Below are 20,785 nucleotides of genomic sequence, written 5' to 3'. Positions count from 1 at the left end.
TGGACCCCAGGGACCTTCAGGACTCAAGGGGACTTAATCCCCCAATTTACAATGCACCAGGGTGTGCGTTTGCACAGTGGTGCAGGGAGGGGGCGTGGCCTGATGTGACAAGTGTTGAAACGTGCCCTGTGGTGCATTTTAAGTTGGGGGATTAAGTACCCTTTAATCCTGAGGGTCCCTGGGGGCCAACTAGCCCACCTGGTACCTCCAGTAAGTGCCACAGAGCTGAGTTGCAGAGGTGTAAAAAGGGGCGTGGCCTCGGACCACCTCTCTGCAACACATCCCTGTGGCGCTTACTGGAGGTACCTGGTGGGCTAGTTGGCCCCCAGGGACTCTCAGGATTCAAGGGGACTTAATCTCTTAACTTAAAAGGCGCCACAGGGCATGTTTGCATAGTGGTGAAGGGAGGGGGCAGGCCTGATGTGACATGTGTGCAAACAGGTCCTGTGGCATGTTTTAAGTTGGGGGATTAGGTCCCTGTTATAATCTTGTATGTGATTAATGCATCCTCTGTTCCTGCCTTTGCCTTGCTGCTCAGTCTGTGTGATGTCATCAGAATGTTGGAGAGTGTTTGAGTGGAAGAAGGGATCAGTTGGTGTGGAAGGGCTGAGCAGCAGGGAGGCTGCTCCTGGTGGGGCATTGAATGGCATTGAAGAAGGCCTAGCATGTGGCTAATGTGGATCTTATCTGAGGAATAAAACAACGATCCTGAACTACATCACCTGGACTATGTATCTTTCATTTGATTGTAACATTGGCGACGATTTTTAGAACCTGCGTGCTACTTTAATGGAGATTGGACTTTCAAAACTGAAGAAAGAGACTACAACCTGTGGATTTGTACAAACCTGGCACCCCTATTGCCCCACCAGTGACCATTTCATCGGTCGCCCCAACCAGTAAGTGCCAGTTTGTTTTAGACTTTTCATTCTCTTGAAGCCTGCCTGTTTTTGCTGGACTGTTCCTGTCTTGTTACATGTAGACAGAGAACATTATCTGTGACCTGGACAGCATTTGCGTGTACTGTACATTTGGATTTGGGTTGGTTCCTGCTGACTGTTGGATTTTAGGAATGGTTTATCAGTGATTTAAGGTGCCAGCTCTGACCTGCCTGCTTACTGCCCACTAGCTGACTGTTTTGAAAGAAGTCAGTCCAGGAATTGCGACCTGCTTCTGCCAAGTTGTTATGCTGATTCAGAGATGCATGAGCTGTTTTCTGTGAGTCTGCTTCAATCTACCAGACTCTTAAGCTGTTAGTCGGGGGCACGAATCGAGTCCCGGTGTTTGTGTCACAGTCGTGCAAGTCTAAAGAGCAGGCCAATTTTTCAACAGCGTGTGGTTTTTTTTAAAATTAACCAAGAGGAGACTATGGAGGTGGAGACTATGGAGTTAACAGTGCCTGAACTGTATTCACTGAATTTTCACAGTGCGACCAGTGTGAGAGTGGTGTACGAGGATTTTCAAATGGGCATCTGTTAGAGCTATGGAGAATTGCTACTGTGCATCAGAATTTGGTTTTTCTAGTTAAATCCTGTGGTTTACGGTTGCTGGCATTCGTTGACATTTTCAAATGTACACGCGCATCTTACCGTCAGTTGTTGCCGCGCGCTGGCATAGGGAATTCTAGATTACGTCTTGCTGTTTTCGACTTTCTCCGCTGCCCAGTGACGCCTGTATGCAGCTATGAACCACTAGCCATCCGGCGCGGCGTCACCCTACGTGCCGCCATCTTGTGGTTGACATCCTTTGACTATTCCCTGATGCACGCTCCCGTTTTGCCAACCACGTTTTTGCCAACCAAACACTTCGAGGATTCCGATTCACATCTTGAGGCGTTTTGTGAAGTCCGCCGACTATCTCCTTTCCTCGTGGACATTTGGTGTTCCAGTTATTTCTAAAGAAGAAATTGAAGATGTTCTGGCAGTTTGGATTTTCTGAGGAACTGTTGTTGGTTAATCCTCCTACAAGGTACTGTTTTTTTTTCCTGGTTATAGCTCACTTGTTCCAGACTTAAGCTGCTTACTGACAACGGTGACTACCTTCTTTATTTTAGTTTGTTGTTTTCTTGAGACATTTTTATTAATGTTGTCGTTTGTATTCAAATGCCTTAATTCTGTCTCTCCGTTATGTGTGCTTTTTATGCGATGAAGTACCAATTATCGTTATCTGTTCCAATATTTGTATGAGAGGGGGTGAGTGGGTGAAGTGTCTTTGTTTTGCTTCTGTTTGTATAGTGTGGGAGAGATAGGCATTGTCCCTGGTTTTGTTGTGTATGTCTTTTATTAGTCTTGCCTCGTCTGAGGTGTTTGGTCTGTGCGCGTTATGGGTGCGCACATGTGAAGACTTCTTTTAGAAGCTTCTCGGTCTTACCTGTTTGGTTTTACCCTTAGGTTGGTGGTTACCTCATGTGAGGTGTTTGGTCTGTGCGTTACGGGTGCGCACATGTGAAGTCTTCTTTTGAAGCTTCTCAGTTTTACCTGCTTGGTTTTACCCTTAGGTTGGTGGTTACCTCATGTGAGGTGTTTGGTCTGTGCGTTGCGGGTGCGCACATGTGAAGACTTCTTTTGGAGCTTCTTGGTTTTACCTGTTTGGTTTTACCCTTAGGTTGGTGGTTACCTCATGTGAGGTGTTTGGTTTGTGCGTTACGGGTGCGCACATGTGAAGGCTTCTTTTGAAGCTTCTAGGTCTTATCTGTTTGGTTTTACCCTTAGATTGGTGTTACCTCCTGTGAGGTGTTAGTCTGTGCGTTAAGAGTGCGCACGCAAGAAGACTCCCTATTTGGAGGCTTCTCAGTCTTTCCTGTTTGGTATTACCCTTGAGTTGGTTGGGTACTTCGTGTGTGGTGTTGGTCTGTGCGTCACATGTGCACACGTGTGGAGATTTCTTATCTTCTGGCTTTCTGTTTTGCCTGTCTGGGGTTGCAAGTTTACCCTTTTCTGTTATTCTTGAAGCTCTTTGATTTTTATATGTGTGTATGTCCATCAGCGCACATTTTTCTTGATTAGTCTTGTTGCATGTATGAACTTTGGTTTTGCATGCTCCTATTTTGTTCAATTTTGATGAGGGGGGGATGTGTTATAATCTTGTATGTGATTAATGCATCCTCTGTTCCTGCCTTTGCCTTGCTGCTCAGTCTGTGTGATGTCATCAGAATGTTGGAGAGTGTTTGAGTGGAAGAAGGGATCAGTTGGTGTGGAAGGGCTGAGCAGCAGGGAGGCTGCTCCTGGTGGGGCATTGAATGGCATTGAAGAAGGCCTAGCATGTGGCTAATGTGGATCTTATCTAAGGAATAAAACAACGATCCTGAACTACATCACCTGGACTATGTATCTTTCATTTGATTGTAACAGTCCCCTTGAATCCTGAGGGTCCCTGGGGGCCAACTAGCCCACCAGGTACCTCCAGTAAGAGCCACAGGGCTGCGTTGTAGAGAGGTGGTCCAAGGCCATGCCCCCTTTTTATACCACTCTGTAATGCAGCTCTGTGTCATGTACTGGAGGTACCTGGTGGGCTAGTTGGCCCCCAGGGACCCTCAGGATTCAAGGGGACTTAATTCCCCAACTTAAAAAGTGCCACAGGGCGCGTTTGCACACTTCTCACATCAAGGCATGCCCCCTCCATGCACCACTGTGCAAACACGGCCCCTTGTGCGTTGTAAATTGGGGGATTAAGTCCCCATGAGTCCTGAGGGTCCCTGGGGGCCAACTAGCTCACCAGCTACCTCCAGTAAGTGCCACAGAGTTGTGTTGCAGAGTGGTGTAAAAAGGGGGCATGGCCTTGGACCACCTCTCTGCAACACAGCTCCCTGGCATTTACTGGAGGTACCTGGTGGGCTAGTTGGCCCCCAGGGACCCACAGGATTCAAGGGGAATTAATCCCACAATTTACAATGCGCCAGGGGGTGCATTTGCAGAGTGCTGCAGGCAGGGGGCAGGGCCTCAATGCAATGCTGGGTGTTTTTTTCCCAGAAGGGAGGCTGTGTGGCCCCCCTTCTTTTTGCACATTTGGGGCCCTGGGGACCCCATCCCCCAGGGCCTGACCACTATTGTTTAAAAAAATAAAAAAAAGTAAATGGGAAGGGGTCCATGTGGCCCCCCTCCCTGAGGCCAATTTCTGCCCCGGGGACCCCATCCCCCGGGGCATGGCCATATATAATTTAAAAATATATATATTTTCACAGGAAGGGGCTGTGTGGACCCCCTCCTGAGGCCTCTGCCTCGTTTTTTTAAAAGTTTTATTTTTTTATTGGGGAGGGGGGCCACGTGGCCCCCTCCCGGAGCACTTCTGGCCCCTGGGACCCCATCCCCTGGGGCATGGCCTCACTTTTGGGGACATTGGGGGGAGCCCCAATTCCCCTACAGTCCCGCCGGCTCCCTGCCTCCTACGGCAGCAGGCATTGCTTTTCCACACAGGGAGCTGCTGACATGCAGGTCCCTGTGTGGAAAAGCACTCTGCTTTGGATTTTGGGTGCGAGAACAGGAAACCTGCTCTCGCTTCCAAAATCCAAAGCAGAGTTTGCTATGACAGGGTGGGAGCCGCACGGCTCCGTTCCTGCCATAGCAAACAGCGGTGTTCCGTGGTGGGCACCCCGAGACACTGCAGGAACCGGCCCTGGGGGGTGGCAGTCCCCAGGGCCATGGAGGTCTCCAGGAGGGGGGCTACCCGGCCCTCCTCCCAACGTGTTTAAAGCCTCAGGGAGGTAGTGGTCCCCCAGGCTTGGGGGTCCGAAACGGACCCCCAAATTTACATAATTAGTGACCCAGGGAGGTGGCTGTCCCCGGGGTGTGGGGTGGGGCTAGAGCCCCCCACACAGGTTTGATTTATTTTTTTAAATGAGCCCAGGGGTTGGTGGCCTCTGGGGCTGTGGGGGCCATGTGTCCCCACAAATATTTTAGAAAAGCCCCAGGGGTGGCGGTCCCTGGGGCTTGGGGGGGCCTCACACATTAAAAAACAAGCCCTGGGAGGTAGCGGTCCCTGGGGCTGCGGGGGCCTCCGCAGGCCACCGTAATTACATATTGTAAATAAAGCACAGGAGCCCGAGCTTCATTTTTTAAATAATTTCGGCAGTATTCGCGACCCTAGCGCGAATTCCACTGAAATTATTTTTAAAATGTTTTGTTTGGCCCTGGGGATCCTTGTGGGACCCCCTAAGCAGGGCTAGGGGTCATAGTGTTTATAACCTGACCCCTTTTCTTGTTTGTTATGTTTGTTTCACTGTTTTCTTGTGACTCGGTTCTACCGAGTCACAAGATGGCTGCCAACACTTCCTGGTTTGGAGTGTTGGCAGCTAATCACAGTGAAGCTCGTGGTCAGGAGGGTTCGCGAATCCACCGCTGCCCCAGATATTGAAACTTTTATTTTTTTAATTTCTCAGCAACTACTGAACGGATTTACACCATTTGAGAAAAGGTCGCTTTCTGAACCAAGCTCTACATTGAGTTGTAGCCTGTAATAACATTTCCTATGGAAATTAACATGGAGAAAACACTTTTTGGGACCCCCTTTTTTCTCAGCCCCCGCATGATGAATCACCCTGGAGAATTTTGCAAACATTCGTCAAACGACACCAAAGTTATTAGCAAATCAAAAATGCTTTTCCGAAACTAGGTTCTAACTATAACTACCTACTGGTGACCGCCAGTAGGTAATATATATATAAAACATATTTAAACTTTACAGAAACACATCATCACTGGATGATGTAATCAGCGATGTCATTTGAGATGTCATCAGGGATGTCATCAGTGATTTCACTGACCATGTCATGAATGATGTAATATGTGACGTCATCAGCAGTGCTTTGCGGGGGCATGAGTTATAGTTAGCTCAACTAACTATAACAGGCGAATTTCTCTGGTTTTGTACCAGTGAAGTGCCCAACTAACTATAACGTCCCTGAAACCTATGGTTTTCCAGTGAATTTCAAAGGTTTTTAAATGATAATTTCAAACTATAACGTCACTGAAACCTATGATTTTTTCAGTGAATTTCAAATGTTTTTTAAATGATAATTTCTAATTATAATGTCCCTGAAACCTGTGGTTTTTTCAGTGAATTTGAAAGGTTTTTTAAATGCTAATTTCTAACTAAAACATCCCTGAAACCTGCAGTTTTTTCAGTGAATTTCTAAGGTTTTTTAAATGCTAATTTCTAAATACGCCTAGATAGGTAAGACATGTGGAGAAAGAGAAAGAAAGGCGCAGAAAGAATTAAGAGAAGTGCAGAAAGAAGCAAGAGAGGTGCAAAAAGATGAAGAAAGGTATAGAAAGAAGCAGGAGAAGTGATGAAAGAGGCAAGAGAGGTGCAGAAAGAAGCAAAGAAGCAAGAGAGGCACAGAAAGAAGCAAGAGAGTTGCAAAAAGAAGAGAGTGAGGTGCAGAAAGAGGAAGAAAGGCACAGAAAGAGGCAAGAGAGATACAGAAAGAGACAAGAGAGGTACAGACAGAGGCAAGAGAGGTTCAGAAAGAGGAAAAAAGGTGCAGAAAGAGGCAAGAAAAAGGAAGAAAGGTGCAGGAATAAGCAAGAGAGGCGCAGAAAGAAGCAAGAGAGGTGCAGAAAGAAGAAAGAGACATGCAGAAAGAAGAGAGTGAGGTGCATAAAGAGGCAAGAGAAGTGCAGAAAGAGTCAAGAGAGGTGCAGAAAGAGGCAAGAGTAGAGTAGAAAGCCAAGAGAGGTACAGATAGAGGCAAGAGAGGTAAAGTAAGAGGCAAGAGAGGTACAGAAAGAGGCAAGAGAGGTACAGAAAGAGGCAAGAGAGGTGTAGAAAGAGACAAGACTGGTGCAGAAAGAGGCAAGAGATATGCAGAAAGGGGCAAGAGAGGTGCAGAAAGAGGCAAGAGAGGTGCATAAAGAAGCAAGAGTGGTGCAGAAAGAAGAGAGTGAGCTGCAGAAAGAAGGAAGATATGTGTAGAAAGAGTCAAGAGAGGTGCAGAAAGAAGAGAGTGAGCTGCAGAAAGAAGCAAGAGAAGTGCAGATAGAGGAAAGAGAGGCAAAGAAAGAAGCAAGAGAGGTGCAGAAAGAGGCAAGAGAGGTACAGAAAGAGGCAAGAGAGATGTAGAAAGAGACAAATCTGGTGTAGAAAGATGCAGGATATGTGCAGAAAGAGGCAAGAGAGGTGTAGAAAGAGACAAGACTGGTGCAGAAAGAGGCAGGAGATGTGCAGAAAGAGGCAAGAGAGCTGCATAAAGAGGCAAGAGGGGTACAGAAAGAAGAGAGTGAGCTGCAGAAAGAGGCAAGAGAGATGCAGAAAGAGGCAAGAGAGTTTCAGAAAGAGGTAAGAGGGACAGAAAGAATCAAGAGAGGTACAGAAAGAGGAAGAGAGGTGCCAAAAGAAGCAAGTGATCTGCAGAAAGAGGCAAGAGAAGAGCAAAAAGAGTCAAGAGATGTACATCAAGAGGCAAGAAAGGTACAGAAAGAGGCAGGAGAGGTGCAGAAAGAAGCAGGAGAGGTGCAGAAAGAGGAGAGTGAGTTGCAGAAAGAACCAAGAGAAGTACAGAAAGAGGCATGAGAGGTGCAGAGAGAGGCAAGAGAGGTGCAGAAAGAAGAGAGTGAGCTGCAGAAAGAGGCAAGAGAGGTACAGAAAGAGGCAAGAGAGATGTAGAAAGAGACAAGTCTGGTGCAGAAAGATGCAGGATATGTGCAGAAAGAGGCAAGAGAGGTGTAGAAAGAGACAAGACTGGTGCAGAAAGAGGCAGATGTGCAGAAAGAGGCAAGAGAGCTGCATAAAGAGGCAAGAGGGGTACAGAAAGAAGAGAGTGAGCTGCAGAAAGAGGCAAGAGAGATGCAGAAAGAGGCAAGAGAGTTGCAGAAAGAGGTAAGAGGGACAGAAAGAATCAAGAGAGGTACAGAAAGAGGAAGAGAGGTGCCAAAAGAAGCAAGCGATCTGCAGAAAGAGGCAAGAGAAGAGCAAAAAGAGTCAAGAGAGGTACATCAAGAGGCAAGAAAGGTAGAGAAAGAGGCAAGATAGCTGCATAAAGAGGTAAGAGGGGTACAGAAAGAAAAGAGTGAGCTGCAGAAAGATGCAAGAAAGGTGCAGAAAGAGGCAAGAGAGGTGCAGAAAGAGGTAAGAGGTATAGAAAGAATCAAGAGAGGTACAGAAAGAGGAAGAAAGGTGCCAAAAGAAGCAAGTGAGCTGCAGAAAGAGGCAAGAGAAGAGCAAAAAGAGTCAAGAGAGGTACATCAAGAGGCAAGAAAGGTGCAGAAAGAGGCAGGAGAGGTGCATAAAGAAGCAGGAGAGGTGCAGAAAGAAGAGAGTGAGTTGCAGAAAGAACCAAGAGAAGTACAGAAAGAGGCATGAGAGGTGCAGAGAGAGTCAAGAGAGGTGCAGAAAGAAGAGGGTGAGCTGCAGAAAGAGGGAAGTGAGGTACAGAAAGAGGCAAGAGAGGTGCATAAAGAAGCGAGTGAGCTACAGAAAGAGGCAAGAGAGGTGCATAGAGAGCAACAAAGGTGCAGAAAGAGGCAAGAGAGGTGCAGAAAGAAGAGAGGTGAAGAAAGAGGCAAGAGAGGTGCAGAAAGAGGCAAGAGAGGTGAAGAAAGATGCAAGAGAAGTATAGAAAGAGGCAAGAGTGGTGCAGAAGGAGGCAAGAGGTGTGGAAAAAGAGGCAAGAGAGGTACAGAAAGAAGAGAGGTGCAGAAAGAGGCAAGAGAGGTGCAAAAGAGGCAAAAGAGGTACAGATAGAAGAGAGTGAGCTACAGAATGAGGGAAGAGAGGTGCAGAAAGAGGCAAGAGAGGTACAGAAAGAAAAGAGTGAGCTGCAGAAAGAGGCAAGAGAGGTACGGAAAGAGGCAAGAGACATGCAGAAAGAGACAAGAGACTAGATTTTTAACATTCTATATTTATTACGAAAGTGTGGCATGCCTGAAGTCCTCTTGATGTAATCAAAACTGTAATACCTAAAGCATTTCCTTTAGAAATTATAGAAATGAGAGGGTCTTATTTGTATAGAAATTATGGTTAGTGCTCTAAAAAAGTAAAATGAGGACATATTTTCTGAGTTCTCAAATAGCGACAAAGCACTTTTAAATTATTTGTTTTCTTTATGTTTTTTATCCAGTTGACTACTTGATCAAATGTTACGCTTAGGGGAGAAAATTTGGTGTTACTTCCAGAGCTGCAGACTTTGCAACTGGGGAACCAAGTTAGAGTTCCTGCTTCAGCTCAACATTCTGTGATTCTGGTCAAATCACTTAATCTCCCCATGCCTACAACCAAAATGAGTTTGTCCGTGTATGATGTAACCAATGCTCCTGTAATGACCTCCAATATATGACCAGCCTGCACTATATAAAACTGCAAAAAAACAAAGGATAAAAAGTGTTCTCCACACTTCTGTCATTGGGTTATACGTGGGCAACATCTGGGTGATATTTGTGCTATATTTGGGTTTCTTTTTCTCTGGTGGCCATCTTGGGAGACTCCAATTAAATTCATTAAACTTTATTCAATCTGATTTAGAAACATAGATCATAAAAGTGTACATAAAAACAGTAAATCCTCTTTCTTAATACAATACAATGAGAATTAATTAAAACCAGTAGGTAAAAACGGGTGTTAAAAAGCCCGGTTCAGAGCAACTTTAGGTTAACAGAATAGTAAAGTTCAATGTTTTGCAAGATTCATCTCATGTACTTTGTGCAAAATACCCAAAAGGGGTCCAAGTAAGAGCAACACTTCAATACCTGACCAGTCTGCACTATATACAACTGCAAAAAAACTACAATTAAAAAGTGATTTGCACACTTCTGTCACTGTGCTAAATGTGGACTACATCTGGGTGATATTTGTGCTACATTTGGGCTCTTTTTTCTTTGGGGGCCATCCTGGGACACTTATTTGTTATCAAGTTTCCTAATTTCCTCATTTAATGCAGTTTCCTCAGTAGGAAATGCTTTCAGTTTTTTACTTTGATTCCATCAAGAAGGCATTCAGATGTGTCAAACATTTGCCATAAATTCAGAATATTAGCACTCTAGTTGCTCATTAGATCACTGTAGTAAAGCTACTGCTCACCATGGAGTTAACTGGAAGTTTACTGCTGGTATTGAAAGTGATTGTTTCAGTCTGCATGTCAGAATGTTCTAATGAAATAGAAGAGGATTTGGGATCTCACTTAAAACATGCCCTAATTTTTCTTTCTGCAGCACTAACTATAATTTCTATAGCAAAATGAACCATGTCATAAATTAAATGTTGTAAGTGTTACCAGTTTATTCCAATCAAGATGGCTTCCGGTGTGCCATAGTTTTGTCATAAGTAAGATTGTTCGGGCTCTAGTTGTTCTTTAGAATACTCTGGGAAGCTGTAGTAGAACACAAAGGAATCAATTGACAGGCTGCTCCTGTTGAAATATAATAGCAAGATATTTGAGATCTCACTTAAAATATGTCCTAATTTTTCTTTCTACACCACTAACCATAATTTCTATGACAAAATGAACCCCATCATGTTGTTCCTTTTTAAATGAAATATTTTAAGTGTTACCAGTTTATTCCAATCAAGATGGATTCAGGTGTGCCATACTTTTGTCATAAGTAATGCTGTTAGCACTCTAGTAGTTTTTAGAACACTGGGAAGCTGCAATAGAACACAATGGAATCAACTGACAGTCTCTGCCCTTGTTAGATGTACATGTGTTACTGAGAATGTCAGACTTTATTCTCACATGACTGAGAAAGAGGCAAGAGAGGTGTAGAAAGAGACAAGACTGGTGCAGAAAGAGGCAGGAGATGTGCAGAAAGAGGCAAGAGAGCTGCATAAAGAGGCAAGAGGGGTACAGAAAGAAGAGAGTGAGCTGCAGAAAGAGGCAAGAGAGATGCAGAAAGAGGCAAGAGAGTTGCAGAAAGAGGTAAGAGGGACAGAAAGAATCAAGAGAGGTACAGAAAGAGGAAGAGAGGTGCCAAAAGAAGCAAGTGATCTGCAGAAAGAGGCAAGAGAAGAGCAAAAAGAGTCAAGAGAGGTACATCAAGAGGCAAGAAAGGTAGAGAAAGAGGCAAGAGAGCTGCATAAAGAGGCAAGAGGGGTACAGAAAGAAGAGAGTGAGCTGCAGAAAGATGCAAGAAAGGTGCAGAAAGAGGCAAGAGAGGTGCAGAAAGAGGTAAGAGGTATAGAAAGAATCAAGAGAGGTACAGAAAGAGGAAGAAAGGTGCCAAAAGAAGCAAGTGAGCTGCAGAAAGAGGCAAGAGAAGAGCAAAAAGAGTCAAGAGAGGTACATCAAGAGGCAAGAAAGGTGCAGAAAGAGGCAGGAGAGGTGCATAAAGAAGCAGGAGAGGTGCAGAAAGAAGAGAGTGAGTTGCAGAAAGAACCAAGAGAAGTACAGAAAGAGGCATGAGAGGTGCAGAGAGAGTCAAGAGAGGTGCAGAAAGAAGAGGGTGAGCTGCAGAAAGAGGGAAGTGAGGTACAGAAAGAGGCAAGAGAGGTGCATAAAGAAGAGAGTGAGCTACAGAAAGAGGCAAGAGAGGTGAATAGAGAGCAACAAAGGCGCAGAAAGAGGCAAGAGAGGTGCAGAAAGAAGAGAGGTGAAGAAAGAGGCAAGAGAGGTGCAGAAAGAGGCAAGAGAGGTGAAGAAAGATGCAAGAGAAGTATAGAAAGAGGCAAGAGTGGTGCAGAAGGAGGCAAGAGATGTAGAAAAAGAGGCAAGAGAGGTACAGAAAGAAGAGAGGTGCAGAAAGAGGCAAGAGAGGTGCAAAAGAGGCAAAAGAGGTACAGATAGAAGAGAGTGAGCTACAGAATGAGGGAAGAGAGGTGCAGAAAGAGGCAAGAGAGGTACAGAAAGAAAATAGTGAGCTGCAGAAAGAGGCAAGAGAGGTACAGAAAGAGGCAAGAGACATGCAGAAAGAGACAAGAGACTAGATTTTTAACATTGTATATTTATTACGAAAGTGTGGCATGCCTGAAGTCCTCTTGATGTAATCAAAACTGTAATACCTAAAGCATTTCCTTTTGAAATTATAGAAATGAGAGGGTCTTATTTGTATAGAAATTATGGTTAGTGCTCTAAAAAACTAAAATGAGGACATATTTTCTGAGTTCTCAAATAGCGACAAAGCACTTTTAAATTATTTGTTTTCTTTATGTTTTTTATCCAGTTGACTACTTGATCAAATGTTACGCTTAGGGGAGAAAATTTGGTGTTACTTCCAGAGCTGCAGACTTTGCAACTGGGGAACCAAGTTAGAGTTCCTGCTTCAGCTCAACATTCTGTGATTCTGGTCAAATCACTTAATCTCCCCATGCCTACAACCAAAATGAGTTTGTCCGTGTATGATGTAACCAATGCTCCTGTAATGACCTCCAATATATGACCAGCCTGCACTATATAAAACTGCAAAAAAACAAAGGATAAAAAGTGTTCTCCACACTTATGTCATTGGGTTATACGTGGGCAACATCTGGGTGATATTTGTGCTATATTTGGGTTTCTTTTTCTCTGGTGGCCATCTTGGGAGACTCCAATTAAATTCATTAAACTTTATTCAATCTGATTTAGAAACATAGATCATAAAAGTGTACATAAAAACAGTAAATCCTCTTTCTTAATACAATACAATGAGAATTAATTAAAACCAGTAGGTAAAAACGGGTGTTAAAAAGCCCGGTTCAGAGCAACTTTAGGTTAACAGAATATTAAAGTTCAATGTTTTGCAAGATTCATCTCATGTACTTTGTGCAAAATACCCAAAAGTGGTCCAAGTAAGAGCAACACTTCAATACCTGACCAGTCTGCACTATATACAACTGCAAAAAAACTACAATTAAAAAGTGATTTGCACACTTCTGTCACTGTGCTATATGTGGACTACATCTGGGTGATATTTGTGCTACATTTGGGCTCTTTTTTCTTTGGGGGCCATCCTGGGACACTTATTTGTTATCAAGTTTCCTAATTTCCTCATTTAATGCAGTTTCCTCAGTAGGAAATGCTTTCAGTTTTTTACTTTGATTCCATCAAGAAGGCATTCAGATGTGTCAAACATTTGCCATAAATTCAGAATATGAGCACTCTAGTTGCTCATTAGATCACTGTAGTAAAGCTACTGCTCACCATGGAGTTAACTGGAAGTTTACTGCTGGTATTGAAAGTGATTGTTTCAGTCTGCATGTCAGAATTTTCTAATGAAATAGAAGAGGATTTGGGATCTCACTTAAAACATGCCCTAATTTTTCTTTCTGCAGCACTAACTATAATTTCTATAGCAAAATGAACCATGTCATAAATTAAATGTTGTAAGTGTTACCAGTTTATTCCAATCAAGATGGCTTCCGGTGTGCCATAGTTTTGTCATAAGTAAGATTGTTCGGGCTCTAGTTGTTCTTTAGAATACTCTGGGAAGCTGTAGTAGAACACAAAGGAATCAATTGACAGGCTGCTCCTGTTGAAATATAATAGCAAGATATTTGAGATCTCACTTAAAATATGTCCTAATTTTTCTTTCTACACCACTAACCATAATTTCTATGACAAAATGAACCCCATCATGTTGTTCCTTTTTAAATGAAATATTTTAAGTGTTACCAGTTTATTCCAATCAAGATGGATTCAGGTGTGCCATACTTTTGTCATAAGTAATGCTGTTAGCACTCTAGTAGTTTTTAGAACACTGGGAAGCTGCAATAGAACACAATGGAATCAACTGACAGTCTCTGCCCTTGTTAGATGTACATGTGTTACTGAGAATGTCAGACTTTATTCTCACATGACTGAGAAAGAGGCAAGAGAGGTGTAGAAAGAGACAAGACTGGTGCAGAAAGAGGCAGGAGATGTGCAGAAAGAGGCAAGAGAGCTGCATTAAGAGGCAAGAGGGGTACAGAAAGAAGAGAGTGAGCTGCAGAAAGAGGCAAGAGAGATGCAGAAAGAGGCAAGAGAGTTGCAGAAAGAGGTAAGAGGGACAGAAAGAATCAAGAGAGGTACAGAAAGAGGAAGAGAGGTGCCAAAAGAAGCAAGTGATCTGCAGAAAGAGGCAAGAGAAGAGCAAAAAGAGTCAAGAGAGGTACATCAAGAGGCAAGAAAGGTAGAGAAAGGCAAGAGAGCTGCATAAAGAGGCAAGAGGGGTACAGAAAGAAGAGAGTGACCTGCAGAAAGATGCAAGAAAGGTGCAGAAAGAGGCAAGAGAGGTGCAGAAAGAGGTAAGAGGTATAGAAAGAATCAAGAGAGGTACAGAAAGAGGAAGAAAGGTGCCAAAAGAAGCAAGTGAGCTGCAGAAAGAGGCAAGAGAAGAGCAAAAAGAGTCAAGAGAGGTACATCAAGAGGCAAGAAAGGTGCAGAAAGAGGCAGGAGAGGTGCATAAAGAAGCAGGAGAGGTGCAGAAAGAAGAGAGTGAGTTGCAGAAAGAACCAAGAGAAGTACAGAAAGAGGCATGAGAGGTGCAGAGAGAGTCAAGAGAGGTGCAGAAAGAAGAGGGTGAGCTGCAGAAAGAGGGAAGTGAGGTACAGAAAGAGGCAAGAGAGGTGCATAAAGAAGAGAGTGAGCTACAGAAAGAGGCAAGAGAGGTGCATAGAGAGCAACAAAGGCGCAGAAAGAGGCAAGAGAGGTGCAGAAAGAAGAGAGGTGAAGAAAGAGGCAAGAGAGGTGCAGAAAGAGGCAAGAGAGGTGAAGAAAGATGCAAGAGAAGTATAGAAAGAGGCAAGAGTGGTGCAGAAGGAGGCAAGAGATGTGGAAAAAGGGGCAAGAGAGGTACAGAAAGAAGAGAGGTGCAGAAAGAGGCAAGAGAGGTGCAAAAGAGGCAAAAGAGGTACAGATAGAAGAGAGTGAGCTACAGAATGAGGGAAGAGAGGTGCAGAAAGAGGCAAGAGAGGTACAGAAAGAAAAGAGTGAGCTGCAGAAAGAGGCAAGAGAGGTACGGAAAGAGGCAAGAGACATGCAGAAAGAGACAAGAGACTAGATTTTTAACATTCTATATTTATTACGAAAGTGTGGCATGCCTGAAGTCCTCTTGATATAATCAAAACTGTAATACCTAAAGCATTTCCTTTAGAAATTATAGAAATGAGAGGGTCTTATTTGTAGAGAAATTATGGTTAGTGCTCTAAAAAACTAAAATGAGGACATATTTTCTGAGTTCTCAAATAGCGACAAAGCACTTTTAAATTATTTGTTTTCTTTATGTTTTTTATCCAGTTGACTACTTGATCAAATGTTACGCTTAGGGGAGAAAATTTGGTGTTACTTCCAGAGCTGCAGACTTTGCAACTGGGGAACCAAGTTAGAGTTCCTGCTTCAGCTCAACATTCTGTGATTCTGGTCAAATCACTTAATCTCCCCATGCCTACAACCAAAATGAGTTTGTCCGTGTATGATGTAACCAATGCTCCTGTAATGACCTCCAATATATGACCAGCCTGCACTATATAAAACTGCAAAAAACAAAGGATAAAAAGTGTTCTCCACTCTTCTGTCATTGGGTTATACGTGGGCAACATCTGGGTGATATTTGTGCTATATTTGGGTTTCTTTTTCTCTGGTGGCCATCTTGGGAGACTCCAATTAAATTCATTAAACTTTATTCAATCTGATTTAGAAACATAGATCATAAAAGTGTACATAAAAACAGTAAATCCTCTTTCTTAATACAATACAATGAGAATTAATTAAAACCAGTAGGTAAAAACGGGTGTTAAAAAGCCCGGTTCAGAGCAACTTTAGGTTAACAGAATAGTAAAGTTCAATGTTTTGCAAGATTCATCTCATGTACTTTGTGCAAAATACCCAAAAGGGGTCCAAGTAAGAGCAACACTTCAATACCTGACCAGTCTGCACTATATACAACTGCAAAAAAACTACAATTAAAAAGTGATTTGCACACTTCTGTCACTGTGCTATATGTGGACTACATCTGGGTGATATTTGTGCTACATTTGGGCTCTTTTTTCTTTGGGGGCCATCCTGGGAGACTTATTTGTTATCAAGTTTCCTAATTTCCTCATTTAATGCAGTTTCCTCAGTAGGAAATGCTTTCAGTTTTTTACTTTGATTCCATCAAGAAGGCATTCAGATGTGTCAAACATTTGCCATAAATTCAGAATATTAGCACTCTAGTTGCTCATTAGATCACTGTAGTAAAGCTACTGCTCACCATGGAGTTAACTGGAAGTTTACTGCTGGTATTGAAAGTGATTGTTTCAGTCTGCATGTCAGAATTTTCTAATGAAATAGAAGAGGATTTGGGATCTCACTTAAAACATGCCCTAATTTTTCTTTCTGCAGCACTAACTATAATTTCTATAGCAAAATGAACTATGTCATAAATTAAATGTTGTAAGTGTTTCCAGTTTATCCCAATCAAGATGGCTTCCGGTGTGCCATAGTTTTGTCATAAGTAAGATTGTTCGGGCTCTAGTTGTTCTTTAGAATACTCTGGGAAGCTGTAGTAGAACACAAAGGAATAAATTGACAGGCTGCTCCTGTTGAAATATAATAGCAAGATATTTGAGATCTCACTTAAAATATGTCCTAATTTTTCTTTCTACACCACTAACCATAATTTCTATGACAAAATGAACCCCATCATGTTGTTCCTTTTTAAATGAAATGTTTTAAGTGTTACCAGTTTATTCCAATCAAGATGGATTCAGGTGTGCCATACTTTTGTCATAAGTAATGCTGTTAGCACTCTAGTAGTTTTTAGAACACTGGGAAGCTGCAATAGAACACAATGGAATCAACTGACAGTCTCTGCCCTTGTTAGATGTACATGTGTTACTGAGAATGTCAGACTTTATTCTCACATGACTGAGAAAGAGGCAAGAGAGGTGTAGAAAGAGACAAGACTGGTGCAGAAAGAGGCAGGAGATGTGCAGAAAGAGGCAAGAGAGCTGCATAAAGAGGCAAGAGGGGTACAGAAAGAAGAGAGTGAGCTGCAGAAAGAGGCAAGAGAGATGCAGAAAGAGGCAAGAGAGTTGCAGAAAGAGGTAAGAGGGACAGAAAGAATCAAGAGAGGTACAGAAAGAGGAAGAGAGGTGCCAAAAGAAGCAAGTGATCTGCAGAAAGAGGCAAGAGAAGAGCAAAAAGAGTCAAGAGAGGTACATCAAGAGGCAAGAAAGGTAGAGAAAGAGGCAAGAGAGCTGCATAAAGAGGCAAGAGGGGTACAGAAAGAAGAGAGTGAGTTGCAGAAAGAACCAAGAGAAGTACAGAAAGAGGCATGAGAGGTGCAGAGAGAGTCAAGAGAGGTGCAGAAAGAAGAGGGTGAGCTGCAGAAAGAGGGAAGTGAGGTACAGAAAGAGGCAAGAGAGGTGCATAAAGAAGAGAGTGAGCTACAGAAAGAGGCAAGAGAGGTGCATAGAGAGCAACAAAGGTGCAGAAAGAGGCAAGAGAGGTGCAGAAAGAAGAGAGGTGAAGAAAGAGGCAAGAGAGGTGCAGAAAGAGGCAAGAGAGGTGAAGAAAGATGCAAGAGAAGTATAGAAAGAGGCAAGAGTGGTGCAGAAGGAGGCAAGAGATGTGGAAAAAGAGGCAAGAGAGGTACAGAAAGAAGAGAGGTGCAGAAAGAGGCAAGAGAGGTACAGAAAGAAAAGAGTATGCTGCAGAAAGAGGCAAGAGAGGTACGGAAAGAGGCAAGAGACATGCAGAAAGAGACAAGAGACTAGATTTTTAACATTCTATATTTATTACGAAAGTGTGGCATGCCTGAATACCTAAAGCATTTCCTTTAGAAATTATAGAAATGAGAGGGTCTTATTTGTATAGAAATTATGGTTAGTGCTCTAAAAAACTAAAATGAGGACATATTTTCTGAGTTCTCAAATAGCGACAAAGCACTTTTAAATTATTTGTTTTCTTTATGTTTTTTATCCAGTTGACTACTTGATCAAATGTTACGCTTAGGGGAGAAAATTTGGTGTTACTTCCAGAGCTACAGACTTTGCAACTGGGGAACCAAGTTAGAGTTCCTGCTTCAGCTCAACATTCTGTGATTCTGGTCAAATCACTTAATCTCCCCATGCCTACAACCAAAATGAGTTTGTCCGTGTATGATGTAACCAATGCTCCTGTAATGACCTCCAATATATGACCAGCCTGCACTATATAAAACTGCAAAAAAACAAAGGATAAAAAGTGTTCTCCACACTTCTGTCATTGGGTTATACGTGGGCAACATCTGGGTGATATTTGTGCTATATTTGGGTTTCTTTTTCTCTGGTGGCCATCTTGGGAGACTCCAATTAAATTCATTAAACTTTATTCAATCTGATTTAGAAACATAGATCATAAAAGTGTACATAAAAACAGTAAATCCTCTTTTTTAATACAATACAATGAGAATTAATTAAAACCAGTAGGTAAAAACGGGTGTTAAAAAGCCCTGTTCAGAGCAACTTTAGGTTAACAGAATAGTAAAGTTCAATGTTTTGCAAGATTTATCTCATGTACTTTGTGCAAAATACCCAAAAGGGGTCCAAGTAAGAGCAACACTTCAATACCTGACCAGTCTGCACTATATACAACTGCAAAAAAACTACAATTAAAAAGTGATTTGCACACTTCTGTCACTGTGCTATATGTGGACTACATCTGGGTGATATTTGTGCTACATTTGGGCTCTTTTTTCTTTGGGGGCCATCCTGGGAGACTTATTTGTTATCAAGTTTCCTAATTTCCTCATTTAATGCAGTTTCCTCAGTAGGAAATGCTTTCAGTTTTTTACTTTGATTCCATCAAGAAGGCATTCAGATGTGTCAAACATTTGCCATAAATTCAGAATATTAGCACTCTAGTTGCTCATTAGATCACTGTAGTAAAGCTACTGCTCACCATGGAGTTAACTGGAAGTTTACTGCTGGTATTGAAAGTGATTGTTTCAGTCTGCATGTCAGAATTTTCTAATGAAATAGAAGAGGATTTGGGATCTCACTTAAAACATGCCCTAATTTTTCTTTCTGCAGCACTAACTATAATTTCTATAGCAAAATGAACCATGTCATAAATTAAATGTTGTAAGTGTTACCAGTTTATTCCAATCAAGATGGCTTCCGGTGTGCCATAGTTTTGTCATAAGTAAGATTGTTCGGGCTCTAGTTGTTCTTTAGAATACTCTGGGAAGCTGTAGTAGAACACAAAGGAATCAATTGACAGGCTGCTCCTGTTGAAATATAATAGCAAGATATTTGAGATCTCACTTAAAATATGTCCTAATTTTTCTTTCTACACCACTAACCATAATTTCTATGACAAAATGAACCCCATCATGTTGTTCCTTTTTAAATGAAATGTTTTAAGTGTTACCAGTTCATTCCAATCAAGATGGATTCAGGTGTGCCATATTTTTGTCATAAGTAATGCTGTTAGCACTCTAGTAGTTTTTAGAACACTGGGAAGCTGCAATAGAACACAATGGAATCAACTGACAGTCTCTGCCCTTGTTAGATATACATGTGTTACTGAGAATGTCAGACTTTATTCTCACATGACTGAGAAAGAGGCAAGAGAGGTGTAGAAAGAGACAAGACTGGTGCAGAAAGAGGCAGGAGATGTGCAGAAAGAGGCAAGAGAGCTGCATAAAGAGTCAAGAGGGGTACAGAAAGAAGAGAGTGAGCTGCAGAAAGAGGCAAGAGAGATGCAGAAAGAGGCAAGAGAGTTGCAGAAAGAGGTAAGAGGGACAGAAAGAATCAAGAGAGGTACAGAAAGAGGAAGAGAGGTGCCAAAAGAAGCAAGTGATCTGCAGAAAGAGGCAAGAGAAGAGCAAAAAGAGTCAAGAGAGGTACATCAAGAGGCAAGAAAGGTAGAGAAAGAGGCAAGAGAGCTGCATAAAGAGGCAAGAGGGGTACAGAAAGAAGAGAGTGAGCTGCAGAAAGATGCAATAAAGGTGCAGAAAGAGGCAAGAGAGGTGCAGAAAGAGGTAAGAGGTATAGAAAGAATCAAGAGAGGTACAGAAAGAGGAAGAAAGGTGCCAAAAGAAGCAAGTGAGCTGCAGAAAGAGGCAAGAGAAGAGCAAAAAGAGTCAAGAAAGGTACATCAAGAGGCAAGAAAGGTGCAGAAAGAGGCAGGAGAGGTGCATAAAGAAGCAGGAGAGGTGCAGAAAGAAGAGAGTGAGTTGCAGAAAGAACCAAGAGAAGTACAGAAAGAGGCATGAGAGGTGCAGAGAGAGTCAAGAGAGGTGCAGAAAGAAGAGGGTGAGCTGCAGAAAGAGGGAAGTGAGGTACAGAAAGAGGCAAGAGAGGTGCATAAAGAAGAGAGTGAGCTACAGAAAGAGGCAAGAGAGGTGCATAGAGAGCAACAAAGGTGCAGAAAGAGGCAAGAGAGGTGCAGAAAGAAGAGAGGTGAAGAAAGAGGCAAGAGAGGTGCAGAAAGAGGCAAGAGAGGTGAAGAAAGATGCAAGAGAAGTATAGAAAGAGGCAAGAGTGGTGCAGAAGGAGGCAAGAGATGTGGAAAAAGAGGCAAGAGAGGTACAGAAAGAAGAGAGGTGCAGAAAGAGGCAAGAGAGGTACAGAAAGAAAAGAGTGAGCTGCAGAAAGAGGCAAGAGAGGTACGGAAAGAGGCAAGAGACATGCAGAAAGAGACAAGAGACTAGATTTTTAACATTCTATATTTATTACAAAAGTGTGGCATGCCTGAAGTCCTCTTGATGTAATCAAAACTGTAATACCTAAAGCATTTCCTTTAGAAATTATAGAAATGAGAGGGTCTTATTTGTAGAGAAATTATGGTTAGTGCTCTAAAAAACTAAAATGAGGACATATTTTCTGAGTTCTCAAATAGCGACAAAGCACTTTTAAATTATTTGTTTTCTTTATGTTTTTTATCCAGTTGACTACTTGATCAAATGTTACGCTTAGGGGAGAAAATTTGGTGTTACTTCCA

Source organism: Triturus cristatus, chromosome 5_1 (genome assembly GCF_964204655.1).
Source record: "Triturus cristatus chromosome 5_1, aTriCri1.1, whole genome shotgun sequence".
NCBI classification, from domain to species: Eukaryota; Metazoa; Chordata; class Amphibia; order Caudata; family Salamandridae; genus Triturus; species Triturus cristatus.
The sequence above is the reverse complement of the archived record's forward strand: the minus strand, read 5'-3'. Positions refer to the sequence as shown.